At 47.6% G+C, this 24,212-nt stretch overlaps 1 protein-coding gene across 1 annotated transcript in view; it reads right to left on the bottom strand.

The window, feature by feature from the left end:
- LOC146010136 (uncharacterized) overlaps positions 1–24,212 on the bottom strand; it is a 56,354-nt gene that overhangs the window by 13,808 nt on the left and 18,334 nt on the right. The window contains exon 2 of the mRNA XM_083151075.1: positions 6,572–6,783. The gene's annotated coding sequence lies outside the window, so the exon portion shown is untranslated. The remainder of the gene's footprint in view (positions 1–6,571; positions 6,784–24,212) is intronic.

Raw genomic sequence — 24,212 nt, 5'->3', positions numbered from 1 at the left:
AGAACAGACGGAGCCGGGCCGGGTACATCAGAGCAAATTTTCGGTTGCTCCTTGCTAGGCGTGAACATAAGGGGGCAAACTCCTTCCTCGCCCTGGCTACCTCAGCCGAGTAGTCCTGGAAGATGTATAGTTTTGTATCGTTCCAAGTAAGATCTCTTTTGCGTCGGGACGCGGTCCACATCGCCTCCTTATGAACAAAGTTCAAACATCGGAATATTACGGGGCGGGGGCGGGAGTCAGTTGAGGGTCTCTGCGGGCCTATTCTGTGAGCTCTTTCCACAATTATTCCCTCACATTCCTCGGAGATTCCTAGGAGCTCAGGAAGTGTGGTCTGGATAAAGATAAAGAGGGCCTGTCCCTTCAGAGACTCAGGGAGTCCCACCACTCGCAAATTATTCCTACGGGATCGGTTTTCAAGGTCATCTAGTTTGGCCTGGATCTGATATTGGCCCTTATTCAGATTCGCGCGGTACGGCCCGCGTGCGGCCGTACCGCCGATGTTTTCCGTCTGCACATGCGCAGAGGTCAATCTGCGCATGTGCAGGCGAATTCGCCGCACAGAAATTTACTACGCCGCAAAGGGGGCGTATAGGGGAGTGAGGGGCTTCATGCCCTCATTTCCCTATGTATACGCCCCGCGTTTCATGGGCGTTCCCATGCAAACGCGGGGCGTACGCATGCTAATGAGGGCATGACGCAACTCATGGGGGCGGAAAGCTGACGTCGCCGGATGTCAGCTTTCAGCCCCCATACAAGCTACCACACGGACGATTGTCCGTGTGGTCTCAGCTTGCGGGAGCTGCCGCGGCGTGCGGACCTGCCTTCGATGGTCGACGACCATCGAATGCAGGGGGCAGCTCCCACCATGGTGGAGGCGCACCAACCAGAATAAGGGCCATTGTGTTTTCTGCATAAGCGTCGTCTTATCTTTCAGCTCTGCGACGTCCTGGAAAACTCCTCCCACCACTTGTTCGGTGGTGGTGAGCCTCTTAGACATCTGCTTGTATTGTGACTTTAAGTCTTGCACTGCCTGTGTTACCTTATTTGCATGGGCCTCCATTATAGGAGTGATTGTGTCCTGAATGGCTTTCACCATAGCGGAGTATGTTATAGGAGGCTCCTGTTGTTGATGGGGAGGTGGTAGCGGGGATGCATCTGTGGGTCGGGGGGGGTTATCTGCAGCACTAGCAAGGGTAGGTGATCCAGGGTCTGGTATCGAGGATGAGTCCTCGCTCGTGGGTAGTGGCTCAGGCACCAGAGTCTCCAGTGTGTCTGTCCCCTTTCTCCCTCTGCCAGTGGGCTGTGGCTGCTTGTTCTGGGGTTGAGTGGCTGGGGCGGGCGCCATCTTGTCTCTAGTGCTGCGACTAGAGGAGCGGTGCCTGGGGGTATCCTCAGGAGCTGGGGTCCCCTGTGACTTATCAGGCTTGATAGTAGCCATTGTAGCTGGGCTGTTGTAATATTCAGCCAGGGGATGAGGGTAGTGAAATGGCTAGGTATATAGAGCCCTGTCTCTCCCAATGACTTGGCGGTGGGGGGGGTGGAGGGGGAGTCAGGAGGGAGTAGTAATGGCGTGTCCTCCACTTATGGGTTACTCACAGTTAAATGGGCTGAGGGTGGGGTGGTTGGTACCACAGGTGAGTTCCTTTCCAGGACCCCCAGCGGTGCTGTGTGCGTGCGCCTCCGTGTCACCGGTCTTTTGGGTGTAGGCGGTCAGGCGTAATGGCGGGCGATCACAGGGTGCTGATCTCTGGCGTTTGTCCCCTTCAAGGCCGCTGGGCTGGAAGATTCAGGCTGGGCGGTCGTCCGGTGCGCCCCGCCGGTAAAGTCCGTTCCCCCGTCACTCTCAGCAGCGGGGCAGCCGCCGCGCCACAGGTCACGTGGACGCGGCCGGCTAGGATCAATGGCGGCTTGCGGGAGGGAGCCGGGATCGCGGCGTCAGGGCGGGCGGGCGGACGCGTCTCAGGCGGATCGGGTAGGCAGCGGGGGTTGTCTTGGGGTGTTTAGTGGTGTGTCAGGCAGGTCTGCTGGGATGTCTGCGGGTCCGGTCCGGCGATGGTAAGGCTGGGAGGCACGGAGCTCTAAGCTAAAGCAGCTTGCTCCTCCAGCTCCGGAACCGGAAGTCTGGAAGATGATTTTTTGTGTCAGAAAGTGAATCACCCTATTCAACATGCACTTTTCGCCGTGTGTCACCGTGTAGCAAATCGCCATATTTTCATGGTGAAATGGAATGTGAACTTTTAAAATAAACTTTTTTTTTTTCTTTACATTTGGTGTAAAAAAAATCAGGAATTTTATTCTGTGAAGGGGCATGCTATTTTTATTCATGTCCTTATAGCACATGAATATATATTTAATTAAAAAAATATATATATATTTTTTTACACATAACAGCCAGCAGGGGTCCGGGAGCCGCTCATTAGATATTCATATATTCACTGCTCCCGATCATTACATATGCACGATCAGGAGCAGTGAATACCCAGTCCCCTGCTGGCTCTCCCGGGGGGCAGCTTGTGCTGCCTGGGTCCTGGGGAGCCCTCCTCCCCTCCACATACATTCTGGGGCAGGCAGGGAGAATTCCATCTCCCTGCCTGCCGCCGTCCCCTGGCTCCTTGCGGGACGCCGCAGGGGTTAAGATTCGCCGTCAGGGGTAGCGAGCCCCTGCAACGTTGAATACGGGGATAGCAGGGGGACAGCGAGGCTCTGGAACACGGCAACTGTGCAGCGAATCCTAAACAGGATTCGCTGCACGCCGCAACTATGTTCATTGAATACTGCCCACTGTCTTGACTGTTTGTTTTAAATACTAATAAAGCTGCATTTGCTTTGGATTACGCAGCTGTTCATCAGCTTGGAATACAGCATGTTTGGGAATTTTCCAATAAACTGCTCACATTAATTAATTTCCTAGGTACTTGTTTCCTAGCACGGCCACAATCGTTGGGATCGTGTACCTTAAAGTTAAGGGACGCGATGGACCCGATTTCCTTTGAAATCAGGTCCATTTTGCCGGCAAAGGCAAAATCGGGGGCATCGCGTCGGTCGCGTGCATTAACATGGCCCCCGGTCTTGTGCCATTATAATGGCACAAGATGAGATGGACTTGATTAAGTCCATCTCACATAGGAAACAATGTGAAATGGGCCAATATGACCCATTTCACATTGCATATGGGCCCGTCATGGTAAAAAAGTTACGCAACCCCATTGTGAGCGTCACCCCACGATTGATGCCAACCCGAAGTGTGGCGAGCGCAGCGAGGGGCGGCGGTGAGCGTCCTCCGACCTTTTCATTCCCCTACTATCCACATCGGCGTGGAGTTGAAAATATAAAGTGTGGCGAGCGGACGCGTATACCTGTGAACTTATACGCGTCCGCTCGCCACGCTACGGGCTCGGAGGCTCGCTGCGCTCGCCACACTCTATATTCTCAACTCAACGCCGACGTGGATAGTAGGGGTATGAAAAGGTCGGAGGACGCGCACCGCCGCCACTCGCCACGCTTCGGGTTGGCGTCAATCGTGGGGTGCCGTTGAGGGGGTAAAATTGGGGGTCTGGGGAATACTTTACATTGAATCCAATGTAAAATAGGGTCCCAGGGGCCTTATTTACATTTGATTCAATGTAAAAATCGGGTCCATCGCATCGCATGCGATGCGACCGACGCGATTCTTCCGACACGATCACCCCGATACAAATCGGTGTGGCCGTGCTAGGAAACAAGTACCATTTCCTATTATAAGCCAAAAATAACAATATTTCCCCTGCCAATACAATGGAGTATAACTGTTAAAAGTAGTAATGGTAGGGACCAAGCTAAGGCTCTTGGCCTTATTAACAGTTCCAGGTACCCTAGGCTAATACACATGTAGCTCCCCTTGTAATGTGTATGGGCGCTCAGGAACTCACCAGTCATACTGCCCATGTGCATGTAAGGAAGGGTATACAACTGGCATGTAGGATCTAATGCTTGTGGTACGGAAAGGCTGATGTTGCAGCACAATGTACATACAGTAATGGTGCCATCAGTAAGTTACATTGGCACAGCCATATGGCAGTTACCTTAAGGCCGAACTTTACCCCCACAAAGTAAATCGGGACGGGTTATTATAGCGAAAAAGCATGGAATAATATTATTCCTCGGCTGTCACCTGCACGTGTGCATGCTCCTACAAGACTGGCATACCGGATGTTCCCTTCAACTGGCTTATTGGTGTAATTCAGAAATATGCAGTATACCGGTCAGTGTATACAAAGTCAATAAAGCATTTTAACGGAACTTGTATGCCAATCTGGCACGAGAGCGCATATACACACACACACAGACATCCCACGTACTATTTTTGGGGGGCATATCTTCACATATTCTGAGTTACTAATACCATACTTGCCTACCCTCCCGCATTTAGCGGGAGTCTCCCGCTTTGTCAATCATTCTCCCGGCCACCCGCAAATCCCTTGGTTTCTCCCGGTTTTTCGGCCCCTTTACCCCAAAAACGAGATTGCGCATGTGCGAATGTGTCATTGCGGGGGCGGGGCCTAAATGCGCGACGCCGTGTCCGGGAACTGGACACACAGAAGAGTGTGTCCCTGTTTCGCTGGTGAGAGAGCTGCCATCCGCCCAGGTTCCCTTCCCTGCTATACAGCGCGCAGCGTCAGCGGAGGGAGAACAGGACTTGAAAAAAAAAAAAGTCCATACAAATGAATGGAAAGCCATTCATTGGCTAAGACCTCTCTCAATCAATCCACGATTGGCTGAGACCTCTCTCAGTCAATCAGTGGCTGCCCATTCACTATGGGCTTTCCTTTTTTGAAGTCTTGTGTTCTCCCGCCGCTGGTGCTGCAGCGCACCCGGCAGGGTCTTCTCTCTTCTTCTGCCCGGATAAGTGGCGCACGCAGAGGCAGGTTGTTTCATGTCCTGCTGCGCAGCGGCGGCACCTGGCAGTGGCAGCAGCCACTCTGCACCACCGGGGGAGAAAGGCATTCTTCCGCCGTGTTGCAGGGCAGGAGGGGGTCAGCTGGCAGCTATGGGAGCCAAGGTGTAGAACTCCAGCAGCAGGTGGTACTCCCCAGCAGCCAGGAACAGTCAGCAGCAGAGGTGGGTGACTGCAGATGTTTAAATGTGTATGTACTGAATGTATATGGGAGGAAGACCAGGGTCAGTGTTATTCTTAGCAAAGTAACAGCATCAATAGTCACTGTTACTGTCTCATTAAACTTGTGTTTCTCTGTGATTAGCACCAGTCTTGGGGATAGATGTGTGTGTGTATATATATATATATATGCTCCTTGTATCCGGCGGCACTCAGGGACTGAACAACTTGTATTACCAAGTGAACATTTTACTTGGTATTAATGGTAATACAAGTTGTTCAGTCCCTGAGTGCCGCCGGATACAAGCAGCATATACAGTGACGACGATGCCGCAGAGGCATTGAAACGTTGCAAATAAAGTTTCCTTCCTGCATAAGAAATCGCTGGTGTGCTGCTCCCTGCTTTATCTACTGTACGTCTACCACTGAGCGGGCACCCAGTGTGGCAATCTTTATAGTGGCTGTGCCGGACCTCTGGATCTCATATGCTGTACACCATGATGCCCATTATACATATGCCGTACACTGTGATGCCCATTATACATATGCCGCACACCGTGATGCCCATTATACATATGCCACATACCATGATGCCCAATATACAGTACATATGTGGCTGTCTCTGTGTCCCTGCTGTCAATTTCTCTGTGTTTCCACTCTCCCTGTCCCTTTGTCCTTGAATTTTGGCTCATACTGTGTGGCACAATGTGTAAGGGCACATGTACTAGATAGAATAAGGAGTCCTACTAGTCTGGTGTATAAGTGGTATGTTGTGTGGTACACTTCACTTAAAGACATGTCCCCTTTTCCAGTGGCCTTCGGCGAGCACAAAACTAAATCCTCTATATTAACAGCATAGATCCGTCCATATGTGTCACTAGACAAGCCCTTTGAAACATGACACACCCCGTCAATGGTGCGCGACGCTGCTCTCGGTGCATTTTGCTAGCATCTAAAATCTCCCTCATTTTGCTTTTCAAAAGTAGGCAAGTATGGTAATACACATCTCCGCTCCACGCATCTGCATGCACCAAGAGGTGAGTGCAAGGTACACACAGATCTATAAATTGCTAGCATCAAATTGGGACCATTCGAGTACCCAGCAGCTCTTGCAATGAATACTCAAGGCAGCTGTAATCCCCCCCATGCTACTTCTTCTCACCCATGCAGAGACTTAACATTAGCATTGCTACTTTTCTCTTGTGTGACACCATGGTACGGTTGGGCTGTGCCGACTCGGTGGGTCCCTGGTTTTGGACCTGACGGATAACGTCACCTGACCATGGTCATGAACCATATATTTTGGGGCTAAAATTATGCTAGGAACCTCAACTTTACCCTATGTTAAACTGCAGGATTTATTCTAATTGTTCAGAGTGGAACTACAAGTATCAGCATGGTAGCACCTCTTATTAGTTTAGCATTAGGGTATAATGGCTGAACTTCCACCCCCCTACACGGAGCAATAAGTGCAATTACCGGTATTACAGCCAGGGCAGCGTCGGATCCTCCCGCCGCCTACTGCACATGCGCAACAGCTGCTATTTCATCGTATACAGATCACCTCCGGCCTGTGTGTTCCACGTGTCGGATAAGCGTTCACCTGCTTCCGTATTTGCGCTCCACCTGCTTCCGGATGTGCGTTCCATCTGCTAATTATCAGCCATTGGGACCTGTCCCATTCAGGATTTCTAGTATATATATCATTACATACTGTTATATTTATATAATATTATATTTATAATATTCATTATATTTATAATGTTATATTTAATTATCCTTCGTTGTAGCTCTGTTTTATATGACAGCTGGTATACGTGGAATACATCCCTGCCAGTACACCCCCATCTACTCTGTATATACATGGAAACTGCTATACAATTGGAAGTCCCAGCATACAGTATATAGGAGCACATTGACTCTTATACAAAAGAATAGGACGTTTATATAAAAGGATATAATTATGTAGGGAATAGCCAGATCGCCTATTATGACTGAATAAAGAAGACATTGAAAAAATGTTTTATTAGGATTTAAATGAACTGCGGGGACCTTGTGTTGGTAGCAATAGAGGAATAATGATACATATGCCACTTACATCATCCGAATATTAGGGAGGAGGCGGAAAAATGGGAAATCTGTAGGTTTGCTCTTATTATTTTCTATATTGGGGGCCGGTTCACGTTTCGGCGATGGTATTCGTAGTCTCTAGTTACACCCCATTAAAAAAAGGGAAACACCAGTTTGTGGGGTCTATTTTTCAATTATCAAATGTTCAGTGTGATCATGTATTGTGCACCTGCAGGGACAGCGGCACTGAAAGGACCAAGTCCCTGCAATGTACTCAGTGTGGAAGCCGGACAACTAAGCTGGGTGCGGTCCTACTGACAACGAACATGCACAACGTCCATTTCCGTGGGCGTTTCCAGAAAACCTTTCTGCAGGCTATTTATGCAATGTGTAGCCCACAGGTCTTCAACCTGTGGCCCTCCAGATGTTGTGGAACTACATGTCCCGGCATGCCCTGAGGTTTTTTTGCATGCTCTTCTAGGAAAAAATGTGGCAATACATGTTGGAACATGTAGTTTCACAACATCTGGAGGGCCACAGGTTGAAGACCCCTGCGGCCATATAAGAAACTGTAAATAAATAAATAAGGTAAAGTGGTACCAGCATTGCATCCCCCTTTACCCCCCACAAGACATTTTTGTGGGGCAAGCCACAGATATGTTTTGAAATGAATAAAGACTGTAAAGCTAAGGTCCAATTCTGAAAACTCCCAACGAAGGCTTGTAATAAAGAGAATGAGCTGCAAATAGCAACGAATGAGTATAAACGCTCAGCCGGTGCCCCACAAAAAAGAGACATAATTGTTGCAGGGGGGAAGGCAGGTAGGGTAGGTGCCAGCTTAAAGCAAGAGGGAAGATAAGGTGAAGGACAAAAGGTAAATGGCCCCTCCCAGGGGATAGGCCATACTTAAGGAAGGGGGAGGATGGGGGTCATTACACTCAGAAGCAACCCCAGCAAGGATCATCCAGCAGCAAGAAAAAGGAACCAGAAATTATCCTAAGTATCTGGAAATATTTATTTACAAGTATTCCTTCTTATTATTTTACTTAATCTCCTATTCGGCCCCCTGCCACCCTCTATAGTCGCCCGTCACAAGCTCCCAATGTATGTTATGAATTCAATAGTCAATGTAGCATATAGAGATTCTGTTTCTGGTTCTGCCTGGTCACAGTGGGAATGATTACCTTTGCTGCTCTCTTATTATGCATCTGTCCTCTCTCAGTAATACCACATACTGTTTGGGCAACTTTCCCCTAAGGAATAAAGGCACCTTATAGGGTTTGTACACCAATTACCTAACAGTACAGTTGGGATTCAGGGCAGGAGTAGTTCAAAGCTGCTTAATAGGAGGTTACTACAAGGGACAAGGCCAAAATATAAGTACTTTATATATATATATGGGATTTAAGATTATACTCCCTGCAACCTTTTGCAAAGCAGCAGAGAATTAGGCCCAATGGAGACAAGCAAGTTTAAAACAAGTCTCATGATCCCCCCCCCCCCACCCCCCTTAATGAAATTACTGAGGGCTTGTTTACATGACATAGCAGGGGGGATTTTCTTTGATAGAGATGATATCGCCTTTCACCCTGCATCTACTCCTCCCAACATGAACCATGAACCAGGCTGCCTAGCAATGGAAAACAAATGCATAGTTTTGTACAGATAAATGTAACATAATATAATATTGCGTAGCAGCGTTATTAAGATACGGCTAATCAATAATGTAAGAGGCAGAATGCAAATATGGGAATGCATGGTTGCAAGTGTATATTTATAATGTTAATATAATGCAATATAAGGCAGGAGAATTAATATGGTGGCACATTTTTCAGCGTGCAAGGCATCATAGGATTATAATATACAGTATTAGAAAGATGTTGCTGGATATCCACAACCATCCTGGACTAAAAAGGCACCAAAAACAACAGCAAGCACCCCACAGAGAAGCCGACATCACGCTGGTCGTGATAAGCCGCTTCCCGGAGCTGTGACCAAGCACCGAAGTCCGGTCTCCGACTCGGGAGACCTGCCCGCGAAACACACCCGGCGTCTGCCTGAAAGATCACAAGGGGAACGGATCCCCGGCTACTGGGAGACGACAGCCTGAACCTGGAGACCCACGCCGGGAGAAACCCCCCCGAATACTCACCACACCGCCGACACAGCAGAAGAGGGTAAGGAACGCAACGCCCGTGACTGCAGGCGGTCGCGTCTCACCCCGGTGGCAGGCGCACAGACCACGCCGCGGCCCGCGCAGCCCACGCTAAAACCCCCACAGAGACCGTCAGAAGAGGGTAAGAGGCACGACGCTGGAGACCACGGCCAGCCGCATTCCATCCAGGCGGCCGTCACACAGCCCACGCCAACGCCCGCACAGTCCCCGCTAGAACCCCCCATAAACACCGACAGGAGGAAAAAAAAAAAAATACAACGCTAGAGACTGCGATCAGCCCCATCTTGCCCCGGTGGTTGGCACACAGGACACAGCAAAGCCCATACAGTCCCCGCCAGAACTGGCCACAGATACCGACAGGAGGGAGCAAGAAGTGTGACACCCAAGACTGTAACCAGCCGCACCTTACTCTGGTGATCGACACACAGAAAACGCCACAGCCCGCATAACCCCCACCAAATCCCCCACAGACCCCACGGAGCAACCCCTATACCAACGCTCCAGACATCCCACTGCAAAGGGAGGGAGCAGCGAACAGAGGAAAAATAGCAGAGGAACAACGCGGCAGAGGCCCCATAAACTCAGCTTCATAAAGGGGGTAAGACCAGCATATCCCCCCCCCCCCAATGCCCGTATAACCACAACCCCAGGCTTATTTTGTGCTGAGGCAACTGTTTTTACACGACCTCTAACAGTCATCGCCTGCTCCACAATCTCACTAAAGGCTGAGATACTGCTTACACTAGCAACCTCCAGACCCCCCAACCCCTTCTGCGGACCACCTCAGAATTACCCACTACCTGGGAGGCATATACCTCTGAATCCCAAGCCCCTGTTCCCTGGAAAAACTGACCATCAGCCCAACACATCCCCTGGACATACCCCTGACTCCGTGACTTCACCAATTGTTACAGGTGATAAAAACTGCCTATATTTCATACCTGACCCCACTCTGCCTGGGGAAAACCTGTGAAACACACTCGCCCCTTCAACGCTCTTCAAGCATACCTAAAGAACTGAGTTAACCCCCCGCCACATCTGAACCTCAATACCGTGTCAGTGCTGGACAATTCTCTGCAAAGCCCCTACCTCTGAGACTGCACAGCTCCATACTTATCTGACACACAGAACCAAAGACCCCCATTGCCCTCTGGTGACACCTTTGGGCTTTGCATCCCTAAAACAATTGTAACACCCAGATATAAAGTGTGATCCTAAGGACATCAAGCCTGCTAACTAAAGACTGTCTTGGTTTATGTACCCCCCCCAACGTACCACTATTGTTATCGGCATAATAGCAGAAGGACAGTTGCCAACTGTGTGACATAATTCAGCACTGCAAAGCTATACCTGTGATAATCTTTATTGCTCTGTTTTCAGGTTCATTGTTCCCTGTATGTATGCTCAGAACAAGTATTCTACACACTCTTAAGCCAAAAGCACATAGCTTTAAATAATACTATAAGGTTTGAGCGACATCTAGTGGAGAAAAGATTTATTACAGGAACTGACCTGCTTCAGATTTTAAAATGTTGGAAAAGCAAGAAGGATTCTAGTATATTAATGTCATTCTAGCCCGGACTCACACCGTGCTTATCCATTCTCCTACCCTTATTGTATAGTAAAATAACCCCCATTCAGTGTGGTACAGGTGCCACATCTTAATACAACCCATGCATACAGGGCATGGATAAATTTATTGGGAAAAACATGCCTCCTAAACACGCAAACACAACCACCAAAGCAGGGAAAAACAAAACCATGTCTCAAAGGTCAGGCCCCTCATCTCCCAGTAGCGCTGCAGGTGATAGCCTTGAGATACTCGAGGACAGACCACCTGGTCTGACGGCCAGAGACATATCTGATTTTATGATGCCTCTCATCGACCAGAGGTTTAATAGCCTGCAAACTAGTGTGGATGCAGGGCTGGCACGAATTGAAGCTAATGCCTCCCGTATTGTTGCCCTGGAATCTAGGGTTAGTGATGTAGAGGATGAACTACAAAAATGCTGTGATGAGGCGACCACCCAAGAGGGGGTCATCCAGCAATTGCAAGAAAAGCTCGAAGAATTAGAAAACAGATCGCGCAGGAATAACCTCCGCTTCGTAGGTATCCCTGAATCTGTAACAGGTGCAACCCTCCTCACCTACCTAAGCGAGGAACTGCCTAGAGCCCTGGGTATACTAGAGAGCATTGAACTGCCACATATAGAAAGAGCACACAGGTTAGGTGCAGCAAGGGAAGGCCAACCTACTCGAGCCAGACCAGTCATAGCCCGATACTTAGACTATAGAGCAAAGGAGGCCATTCTGGCGGCATATAGACGGGCCAGGGAGCTAAGGGTAGGAGATAACAAGATCCTAATTTTTCAGGATTTCTCGGTGGCGGTCTCACAAAAGAGAAAAGAATTCTCTAGTGTATGCACCCACTTACACAGACAGGGAGTGCGATTCGCCCTCCTATATCCATCCAAACTACGGGTAATGGAGAATGGCACCCCACTATTTTTCACCGACCCGGAGGAAGCAAGAAGACACTTCATGTCTGATGCCTCACCAAGAAGATCACCTAATAGATGACGCATATGCATATCATAAGCACTTAAACACTATAATGCCACATCCCCGGGCGGGAATGACATAATAGTATGATGTTATTATACATTTTGTTCGTTCTAACTGTTCTTAAATTGTTATGTTACTGTTGGAAGGATTCAAGTGCGTGCCCCTACAAACAGGGGGTGCCCACACCTGAATTCTATTGGTTTTGGAAAATGTTTGAAAAAGTTGAAATGAGACATTCTATGTGCATAAATAATCATTTACTTTGCAGTTATCATGTAAGTTTAACACCAATGCAAAAAGAAAAACTAACACTATACCCTTTTACATGTTTTTATAGTAGCGTTCTCACTGAATACTACCCTCCTTGCTTGAATGAGGAACCCCGAGATCTGTGTTACACCACATACACTGTTTTGAAAAAACTCAGCAGAATTTCCACAAAATGGGTGAGTAGCCATGCCGTCCCCTGATTGCCAACTGACACTGCCCCCTAAACCCCTGACTATTATCTCCTGGAATGTCAATGGTTTACACAACCCTGTAAAAAGAAAAAGAGTCCTAACACGTCTCAAACGTTTCAATCCAGATGTGATTTTCCTACAGGAAACACATTGGAACTCAGAGGAAACAAACACCTTAAAAGCCCCGTGGTTAGGCCAATGCCACACAGCCTCCTTCCATAGGAAAACAAGAGGCGTGGCGATAATATTCTCAAAAAATGTCCCAGTCTTAATCCTTTCGGAGACCCTAGACCCTGAAGGCCGCTATATAATCCTAGATATAGAACTATACAATACCAAATACACTCTAGTGAACATATATGCCCCGAACACTAACACACACACATACATCCAAGACTTAGAACACCTAATTCAAGCTAGAACAAATTACTCACTGATAATAGGAGGAGACTTTAATATGGTAGAAGACCCCTTAATAGACAGATCTCCCACCACACCCAGAACCTCGGATTACCAGAGCCGATCCCTAACATCATTGAGAGCCACTCTAGGCCTCACCGACCCATGGAGACTGCTGAACCCCACAGACAGGACACACACACACCTCTCAATGGTCCATAGATCATCATCACGCATAGACAGAATCCTGGTGGCAGACGAATTAATGACAGAGGTCACCAGAGCTGACATATACGATATTTTAATATCGGATCACGCGCCAGTCATGGTGGCCCTGAACCACGCATTTATGCACCAAACTGACTACATATGGAGATTTCCGTCCTATTTGTCTGCCTCTGAGGATTTCAAATCATATTTGATCTATAATTGGACCAACTACATAGACGAAAACATAGATTTCTGGGACAAACCAGAACTTTTTTGGGACGCATCCAAGGCCGTAATGCGTGGTCATATTATAGGATATACTTCTAAAAAGAAAAAAGAAGCTAGAATAAAACACGACCAACTAAACAACACTATGAAAACCGCATTTCAAGCCTATAACACCAACCCCTCAGACACCACCCTTCAAACATACAAAACGGCCAGACAACTATTCGAGACATACCTAGCAACACAAGCAAGCCATGCATTAGACCATACTAGACATAGATATTACAGATGGGGAGGCAAAGCCGGAAAACTACTGGCAATGATCTCAAAACCTCCTAAGAAACGCAATATCATCACCATGCTAAAGCATCCAATTACAAAAACAAATATAACGAAATCAAATGAGATTGCCTCACAGTTTCAAACATATTTTGAAAACCTCTTTGCCTCACCATCTGAACACATAACCGACCAAGACACACCCTTTCCAAGCGAAGCTCTACCATCACTTACCCCAGAGCAACAAACGGCCCTGACAGGGAACATAACTCCCGAAGAAATCAACATAGTAATATCTAAACTCCCACATGGTAAATCCCCAGGGCCTGACGGCTTCACGGGAGACTACTACCGCATACTTCAGCCCCACATCACACCATCCCTTCTAGAGCTCTACCAAAAAATATATAAAGATGGGGTCGCATCCCCTATATTTAATGAAGCCTTCATCACACTTCTCCCCAAACCAGACAGAGACCCCGCCCTAATGCCCTCATATAGACCTATAAGCCTACTAAATGTAGATTATAAAATCTTGACAAAGATAATCGCTCTACGCCTGCAAAATATCCTCCCGGATATACTTACTCCATCACAAACAGGCTTTGTACGGAATAGACACTCTGTTAAAGCGGTACGTGCAGCCCTGGCAGCGGTCATAGCATCACACAACTCACCTAACACCCGGAACATGCTCCTAAGTCTAGACGCGAACAAGGCATTCGATATGATCCTATGGCCACACTTGTTCAATGTACTAGAGAAAAGGGCATTTGATGCGGATTTTATCAATTTCATACGGACAATATATCATAACCCCTCAGCCTCACTACTGATTAACGGATCTAAAGGCCCACGCTTCTACTTAGAAAAAGGAACTAGACAAGGATGCCCCCTGTCACCACTCCTATTCAATATAGCGTTAGACCCCATTCTAAGAACACTAGAAAATTGGCCAGAATTCAAGGGAATAAAAATAGGCACCCAGGAATTAAAACTATCAGCTTTCGCGGACGATATTCTTCTTTACATAGCCGACCCCGAACACACTTTACATATAATTCTAGATAAATTGTCCTCCCTAGAACATGTGACCGGCTTTAGTATAAACACGGATAAATCATCTGCCCTACCTCTTTATGGACCTAAAACTCCCCCCCCGTGGACACAGCAATATAAACTAAAATGGCAGACCACACAGATCCCCTACCTAGGTATCCAAATTCCACGAAACCCGGCCACTCTATATGCCCTAAACATAACCAAAGCCGTCAGCACCCTTTCACATGATATAGCCAAATGGGAACGTCTCTCATTATCTTATCTGGGTCGAGCCAACCTACTGAAAATGGTAGCAATCCCAAAACTACTCTATCCACTACAAATGCTCCCAATTTTACTAACCCAGAAAGATTCCCAACAGATTACTTGTATCGCCCGCAAATTCATATGGGCAGGAGGCCGCTCACGCATAGCCATGAAGAAACTGACACAACCGGTATTTAATGGAGGCATCAACTTCCCGGACATAATAACCTACAACCACGCAGCCTTACTTAGACACCTAAGAGACTGGCTACATTCAAGTTCAATTTACACGAACACACCCCTAGAACAGGGTTTTTTGAGCAACATGAATCTCATTAGTTTTCTACACCTACATAATCAGGAGATATCCGACCAAGTTAGAAACAACCCTTTACTATGGTCAACCAAAAGAATCTGGCATATACTAAAACATAAAACAGGATTAAACCAATACCATTCCTTATTCCTACCCCTCCTTAAGAACCCCGCATTCCTGGACAGCATGGCTGCTCATCCATACACCGCATGGGCAGCAGTGGGGATAAAATCAATAGATTCTCTAGTGGTAAAAGAAGAGAAGCGAGCTGTACGCTTCGCGGAACTATCCGACAAATACCCTATGGTCAGCCCATACCCATTGGCCTTTCTGCAAACCAATTTTTATGTATTACATGTGATAAGACACTTCTCTAATAAGGACTGGAACAACACCTTGGACACAATGCTCACTTATACGGTCCCGACCTCAAAAGCCATATCCATTCACTACACCTTCTTAAGACAGATCCTAGACTATACCAAGATCAAAGGTGGCATGATTACTTGGTTAGATCACTTCCCCACACTTACAATCCCACAATTGCAGAAAGGCCTCCTATACTCCAGACAAACACTCAAAGCCAGTATGTACACCGAACTATTCCTAAACACCTATCATAACTCATATCTATCTCCCGTCAGACGTTTCCATATGGGAACCTCAGACACCCACACCTGCCCCAAATGCCACTCAGACAACGCAGACACCTACCATTGTCTGTGGGCATGCCCTATAATTCGTCATTTCTGGTTAAAGGTAAAACGATATGCAGAGGCAAACCTTGTCAACTTTGTCCCCTTTACCCCAGAATGGGCAATCTTGGGAATATTTGACCCAAACACCCGCACGACCAAAGAATGCAAAAAAATGCTACTGGCTTTGAGTGCAGCAGGCAGAAAGACCATTCTCCAAGGCTGGATTGATCCCGCACCCCCACAATTCACTCTATTTCGATCTAAACTACACTTCCTGTTTAGAATGGACTGGGTGGAGGCCATAGTGGATAGAGGTAAAACAGTTGGGAAGTTTTTTATGCTTTGGGATTCATATATACCGACACTCCCACTAAGTACCAGGAAGATGATACACAGCAGCTTACAATCTACTACATGGTACTTGGGTAGACTAGCCGCACTAGACCCTCCGGTCCCACTGAATGACCACTAATAACTAAACATGATAACGTGTCAGAACTCATGAAGGAAAGCAAAAGAAATTAAAGATACACAAATGTTTGCTATTGTAAAAGGAGATGTTTATTTGTTCATTTAAAAACGATAAACATGTAAACTACTGTAACAACTGAAATAACTTGTAACATGCACGGAATGTCTTAATAAAAAAGTTTTGAAAAAAAAAAAAAAAAAAAAAGAAAGATGTTGCTGAATGGGGGAATGATATATTGTATCAGGTTAGATTAAGCTGCATTCAGAAGTATAACATGGTGTTGCATACAAAATAGTAACTTCATTGTTACATGTTATATGTACAATCATAATGGTAGTACATGATATCAATAAGTGAATTAATTATGTTTGTGCATGTTTAGCATTTTACTTCAGTATTAGGCCAGTATTCAATGAGAAAAATTCGCTGTGATTTCTGGAGAGTTTGTGCTTTTCACGCGGTGGAGAGAGGTTTTTTTTCTCCAAAGGCGAGCCACCCTATTCAATGTGAAATATTCTCCGTCTTTCTAAGTGATTCTCGCCGTCTCTCTCCGTGTAGAAATTCTCCATCTTTTGATGGAGAGCAGGAATGTGAACTTTTAAACTAAAAGGGTGTTTTTTTTAATTTTGGTGTCAAAAAATCAGGTTTTTTTTTCTGTGAAGGGCCATGTTATTTTTATTCATGTGCCTATAGCACATGAATATATATTTAATTGTAAAAAAAATATTTTTTTACATTTTTTTTTTTTTTTTTACACAGTGCAGCCAGCAGGGGGCCGGAGCGCTCGAGCCGCTCATTAGATATTCATACATTCACTGCACCGTATGCACGATCCGGTGCAGTGAATACTGGGCCCCCCGCTGGCTATAAGGGGGGCCAGCCTGTGCTGTCTGGGTCCAGGGGAGCCCTGCTCCCCTCCCCATATCCCCTGCAGCAGCCAAGAGAGACTTTAATCTCTCTTGGCTGCTACGTCCCCCGGCTCCCTGACAGCTCCCTGCCGCGGACGCTCGTCCGCTGCAGGGGTTAAGACTCGCCGCGAGTGGCGGCGAGTCTTTAACACGTTGAATAGGGGGAGCAGGAGGCTCCGGAACACGGAGAGTGCATGGCGAGAGAAAAAATCTCTCGCCATGCACGGACAATATTTCACATTGAATACTGCCCTTAGACTGAATGTTCAAATATTCTCTGTAAAGCGCTGTGCAATATGTAATGGGTATTATTAATAAGGGCACAGGGAGGGAACCATAGTTCTGATAGCAACTAAGTTTGCGGTACATGCATGGCCTTCGCATGGAAGAAATATTACTGATGCTGGGTGCAAAGGTAGATGGATCCTTTAACAGATAAGGCAAAATAAATAAGTAAATAAATAAATAAAAATGGGTGTACGCATAATCTTCCCTCCAAGTCTAGCTGTTGTTACCCAGTTTGTTTTATCTCTGTTTACAATTGTAAAGCGCAATGGAATCTGCGCTATATGAGACACTGTAACGGAATCTGCTGCCGCTATATAAGACACTGTAACGGAATCTGCTGCACTATATAAGACACTGTAACAGAACCTGCTGCGCTATATAAGACACTGTAACGGAATCTGCTGCCGCTATATAAGACACTGTAACGGAATCTGCTGCGCTATATAACATACTGTAATGGAATCCGCTGCGCTATATAAGGCGCTGTAACGGAATCTGCTGCGCTATATAAGACACTGTAACAGAACCTGCTGCACTATATAAGACACTGTAACGGAATCTGCTGCGCTATATAAGACACTGTAACGGAATCTGCTGCGCTATATAGGAAACTGTAACGGAATCTGCTGCGCTATATAAGACACTGTAACGGAATCTGCTGCGCTATATAAGACACTGTAACAGAACCTGCTGCACTATATAAGACACTGTAACGGAATCTGCTGCGCTATATAAGACACTGTAACGGAATCTGCTGCCGCTATATAAGACACTGTAACGGAATCTGCTGCGCTATATAACATACTGTAATGGAATCCGCTGCGCTATATAAGGCGCTGTAACGGAATCTGCTGCGCTATATAAGACACTGTAACAGAACCTGCTGCACTATATAAGACACTGTAACGGAATCTGCTGCGCTATATAAGACACTGTAACGGAATCTGCTGCCGCTATATAAGACACTGTAACGGAATCTGCTGCCGCTATATAAGATGCTGTTAATAAATCAATAAATTAACTACACAGTACAGGTAACTGCTCAGTGGGCATTAGCTTGCCAATTAGGAGGAATGTGCTGGAAATTCTGACATGGAATAAGCAAAGCAAAATAATTATAAGAAAAGCTATGTCATTTTATGTAACTTGGGTAGTAAACCATCATAGCTGCAATAATGACAGGTATCAGAAGGGTGCAAGCAGACATATGCGCAGTGCACCTGCCAGCAATGTGGTGGCTAAATCTTCTAACCTTTATGCAAATACGAGGGATAACAGCCCCTTCGACAACATGCTAGCAGTTTAGCAACCCCAATTTTCATTAGGAAATTGGGTTCTCCGTTTAAGCTTAGTACAAGTATCATGGTCATTTAGAACAAAGGTAATGAACTATTTACTGAACAAGCTTAGTGAAGTGTCTAATGCCAATGGGGCTTAAGGGGACGTTACAAATTCCATGGGGGTAGTTATCAGTGCAAATTAAGTCACTTGTATATGGATAGAGGCAGTTTAAGAAACGGAAAGAGGAGAATGTATGGAGGTGGCATTATAGGATTATTGCTCAGGTTTGGGAGGCTGCATGGTTCAACGTATTTACACACAATACAAACTAACATGTTTTATGTCACCTCGCAGTGCAACCCTTCTTCTTCCACCTGCAGATGCCTAATGATCGGAGGAGGCGGGCAGGCTGATGACCTGGACGGACGCTGAGCTATGACAATGCCGAAAGTGTAGTATGCAAAAGTACTCTTCCTTGACAGGAAGGAGGGGTGAAGCTAGCATGGCCATTCATGGGGCCCCAGTAAAGAACAAGTTAAGGCCAGCATGGAGGAGGTATGAGGTACCCGTCATGCAGGCAAGAGGAGGGTCTGCTACTGGAGCTGTCCCCAATAATGCTTCACATATAACAGCACATACAGCACCAGGGGCCAGTACTGCAAATACAGGCACGCATGCAGACACTGCGGCAAAGGGCACCCAGCAAAGTAATGCTACAAGAGAGCAGGGGGTTACACAGTGCCTGAAACAGAATGACATCAGCGCAATAAGTAAGGCAGCAACCCCGATACAACTGAAAACATGCAAAAATGGCTAGGATGGTACCACAACAAAGAAGATGCAGAGTTTCTGGAAAAGGAACCCACTTTACAGCAGCTAGTAGTGTCCCCCTTGGGGGTAGTACCAAAAAAGACGCCTGGAAAATTCATATAAATACAGCACATGTCATACCCCGCAGGAGGGTTGGTAAACGATGCTATAGAAAAGCAGCAGTGCAGCGTGGCTTACCAGTCTTTTAAGGACGTGCTCAAAATAGTGCGCAGCTGCGGGGAAGTGGCCCTTATGGGGAAGAAAGATATCGAATCAGCATTCAGGCTCCTTCTGCTTCACCCCCAGAGTCAAAGATTCATGGGACTCAAATTTGAGGGCAGTTATTTCATTGACCTATACTTACCAATGGGCTGCGCCATTTCATGCGCTTTCTTCGAAAAATTCAGTACGTTCCTGCACTGGTGTGTGGAAGCAGGAACAGGCAGTAAGACAATGGCACAGTACTTGGGCGACTTTCTAATGGTCGGCCGGGCTAATACCGATAGACGCGAGCAGCTGCTCAAATCCACCCAGGCACTATTCCACACATTTGGGGTACCAATAGCAACCGAAAAAACGGAAGGACCAACAACAAGGCTCTCCTACCTAGGCATAGAAATAGACACCTCAGACAAGACGTTTAGGTTACCAGAAGACAAGGTGTCCAACCTCCTGGGGCAGATTAGCGAGCACGCAAGGGCAAATAAATTGACACTAAAACAGCTCCAATCATTGCTGGGGTCACTAAACTTTGCATGCAGGATGATCCCCATGGGCAGAATCTTCTGTCGCAATCTGGAAAGGGCCACAGCGGGGACGAAAAGGGGCATCATTTAGGTTAACAGCAGAGATTAGAGAAGACATGCTCACGTGGGAAACCTTTTTCTAGAAAGTCAATGGAGTAAGGATCCGGCTGGCAGCGCCTGTGCCAAACAAGAAGCTGCAACTATACACTGATGCAGCGGGGTCAAGGGGCTTCGGAGATTACCTAGAGGGAGAATGGTGCGCTGCACTGTGGCCCCAGAGCTGGGCAGAGGAGGGGCTGACTAAGAACTTGCTGCTTCTGGAGCTGTTCCCAATAATAGTAGCAGTGGAATTGTGGGGCAGCAGGTTAGCCAACAAGGAGATAACTTTCTGGTGTGACAACTTGGGGTGGTGCAGGCGGTCAACAAGGAAAGGCCTCCTCCCCGCCAGCGATTAACCTGATCAGGCACCTGGTATTGGGGTGTCTGCAACACAACATTAACTTCCGTGCCAGGTGTAGACAACAAAATAGCCGATGCCCTCTCCAGGGGAAAATGCGAAGCCTTTAGGGAGGCAGCACCGCAGGCTCAGCTGCAAGGTCTAACCTGTCCTCCTCACTTATGGCAGATTGTGAAGACGAGGTGAACAAGATGGTGAGGGATTCATTAGCAACCCTGGTACTTATGTAGTATCTGGGCTGCCGATTTTTTGATTGTATGCCTTAAGTTAAGGCATACAATCAGATGCGATGCGATGCGATATCGCATCGCATCGCATCCGATATCGGATGCGATGACCCGATTTTTCCATAGGAATCAATGTTAAAATGATTCCTATGGAAAAATGGGTCCTTTTCATACCCCTACTATCCAAGTGGGCATGGAGTTGGATATAAACCTGTGGCGAGCGTAGCGAGCCACCGAGCCCGAAGCGTGGCGAGCGAAGCGAGCCCCGCGAGGGGACGGTATTCGTCCCCTCGCGGGGCTCGCTTCGCTCGCCACGCTTCGGGCTCGGTGGCTCGCTACGCTCGCCACAGGTTTATATCCAACTCCATGCCCACTTGGATAGTAGGGGTATGAAAAGGACCCATTTTTCCCATTGAATTCCATGTTAAAATGGACTCAGTCCATTTTAACATTGATTCCTATGGAAAAATCGGGTCATCGCATCGCATCGCATCGCATCGAATCGCATGGTCGCATGCGATGCGATGCGATCTCCCGATCCGACCCGATTTAGAAATCGGCAGCCCAGATACTACATAAGTACCGCAACCCTTGCTACAGGCCATTCCCACCCACAACCCATGTTACCACAACAACAGGCAACAAAAGTCAGAGCGCAGTATGGACAAGAACATAGCTCGGTCACAGCCATCTGGGCAGAGAGTAAGCTGGGGACTAGGACACCAGCAGGCATTAGGGGACAGAAAAACCCATCAGACTAGAGTCCAGGGCGAGGTAGGGTCACGGTAGGGTGGCGGGCTACGGTCCTAGGACCTAGCGTTGGCGGAAGTACTGCGGGCCAGCCAAGGAGGGCGCCAGGCCTGGCGTCGGGGGGCAAAACGGGATCACCCACGGGTACAGGTCGTCAGTTGCGAGAAGGGGATCCCGGCCCCCCAGGCGGTTACATGATTCAGTTGATAAGGGCTGGTGGACCGCAGTGCTATCTTTGCCACCCAAATTAAGTAACAGTAAATCTGAAATCAAGTTAATAAATTGTGACCATTTAATTCGCCAAAAATACTAGACTCCGACTGGTTATTTCAGGTACAAGGGGAAGGTTACAAAAGGGGAAAGAAGGGGAGGAGATGGTGCTTTGGGTTCAAGGTTTGTTGACTGGTGAGGGGCATCAGGCGCTCAGCGGTTTAAAGAGAATGAGCTGCAAATAGCAACGAATGAGTATAAACACTCAGCCTGTGCACCACAAAAAAGAGACATAATTGCTGCAGGGGGAAGGCAGGTAGGGTAGGTGCCAGCTTGAAGCAAGAGGGAAGATAAGGGGAAGGACAAAAGGTAAATGGCCCCTCCCCAGGGGATAGGCCATACTTAAGGAAGGGGGAGGATGGGGGTCATTACACTCAGAAGCAAACCCAGCAAGGATCCCACCCACCCACCCCAAGAGGAAGAAGGAACAACATTAAGCAACTTCAAGAAGGAAAAGCAACAGACGAAAGTACTACAGATCAGCCATGGTATGGCGCTAGGCCTGGCGTCGGGGGCGGAAGTACTGCGGGCAAGCCAAGGTGGGCGCCAGGCCTGGCGTCGGGGGGCAAAACGGGATCACCCAGCGGTTACAGGTTGTCAGTTGCGAGAAGGGGATCCCGGCCCCCCAGGCGGTTACATGATTCAGTTGTGAGAAGGGCTGGTGGACCGCAGTGCTATCTTTGCCACCCAAATTAAGTAACAGTAAATTTGCAGGAAGGGGGTCATTACACTCAGAAGCAACCCCCCGCAAGGATCTCACCCACCACAAGAGGAAGAAGGAACAACATTAAGCAACTTCAAGAAGGCAAAGCAGCAGACGGAAGTACTGCGGACCAGCCATGGTATGGCGCTAGGCCTGGCGTCGGGGGCGGAAGTACTGCGGGCCAGCCAAGATGGGCGCCAGGCCTGGCGTCGGGGGGCAAAACGGGATCACCCACGGGTACAGGTCGTCAGTTGCGAGAAGGGGATCCCGGCCCCCCAGGCGGTTACATGATTCAGTTGATAAGGGCTGGTGGACCGCAGTGCTATCTTTGCCACCCAAATTAAGTAACAGTAAATCTGAAATCAAGTTAATAAATTGTGACCATTTAATTCGCCAAAAATACTAGACTCCGACTGGTTATTTCAGGTACAAGGGGAAGGTTACAAAAGGGGAAAGAAGGGGAGGAGATGATGCTTTGGGTTCAAGGTTTGTTGACTGGTGAGGGGCATCAGGCGCTCAGCGGTTTATACACACAGGGGAAATTGAGTAATAATTGAATAGCCCTGCGTGGTAAACACAGTAGATAATTGAATATTGAATACGTTGGGTTTGCCCCCATATATATCTCAGGGTCCCTTCCTGTGGGGCTACCGGTCTCTGTACTACTACTACAATTAGCCTGTAGCCCCTCCCCTTGAATATCTCCCCAATAGGCCCTCAGCATTTCAGGCATACACGCCGCCGGATACGGCAGTAGGGGCAGGGGCGGATTTAGGGATGAGGGTGCCCCTAGGCATAACAATAATGTTTACTAAGTAGGACAGTTTATAGGGGCAGTATCTGCATGTCCTATCCATTTACACTCTATTTAAGATGGAATATAGTACAGTACAGTGGATATTTTGCAGTTATTGGTACATTTTGGGCTGACAGTACTATCACAAGCATCCAAGTGCCGCCCCCAAACATGTGCCGCCCCTAGGCCGGTGCCTCACGTGCCTAATGGGAAATTCGGCTCTGAGTAGGGGGAGGTGGAGTCTGACATTCTGTGGCTCACTGTACAAATCAGGCCTCCCTCTTGAAGACCCCTTTTCATTGCCAGTTTCGGGAGGGAGGAGGGGGTCCCTATGATATAAAAATAAGTGTCTACTCACCCATTAAATACAACCATTTCCCTCATGCCTACCTATATACTTGTACAATGACAAATACAGGGAATAATCCTTTGTGAGGTGGTGTCCTGGGGTATTGATCATATTGGGGCAATTTATCAATTTTGAGGGCGCAGGGACAGGGCTCCGAAAGGAGCCCGTCCCTGCGAAGCCCTAACCTGGAAGCCGGGGGGTCAGACCCCTGCTGACCCCTCTCATCCGAGCCGGGCAGTGCGATGTGTAGGCATAGACTACAATGGGCTATCGCCATCTCAGAATGGTGGTAGCCCAGGGGTGCGAAGCCGGGCTGCCCGATGTTGGTACATCGGGCAGCTTCGCATCCCCCA

This window comes from Crinia signifera, chromosome 6 (genome assembly GCF_055691185.1).
Source record: "Crinia signifera chromosome 6, ASM5569118v1, whole genome shotgun sequence".
Classification (NCBI taxonomy): domain Eukaryota; kingdom Metazoa; phylum Chordata; class Amphibia; order Anura; family Myobatrachidae; genus Crinia; species Crinia signifera.
This window is presented reverse-complemented; position numbering and strand designations above follow the sequence as displayed.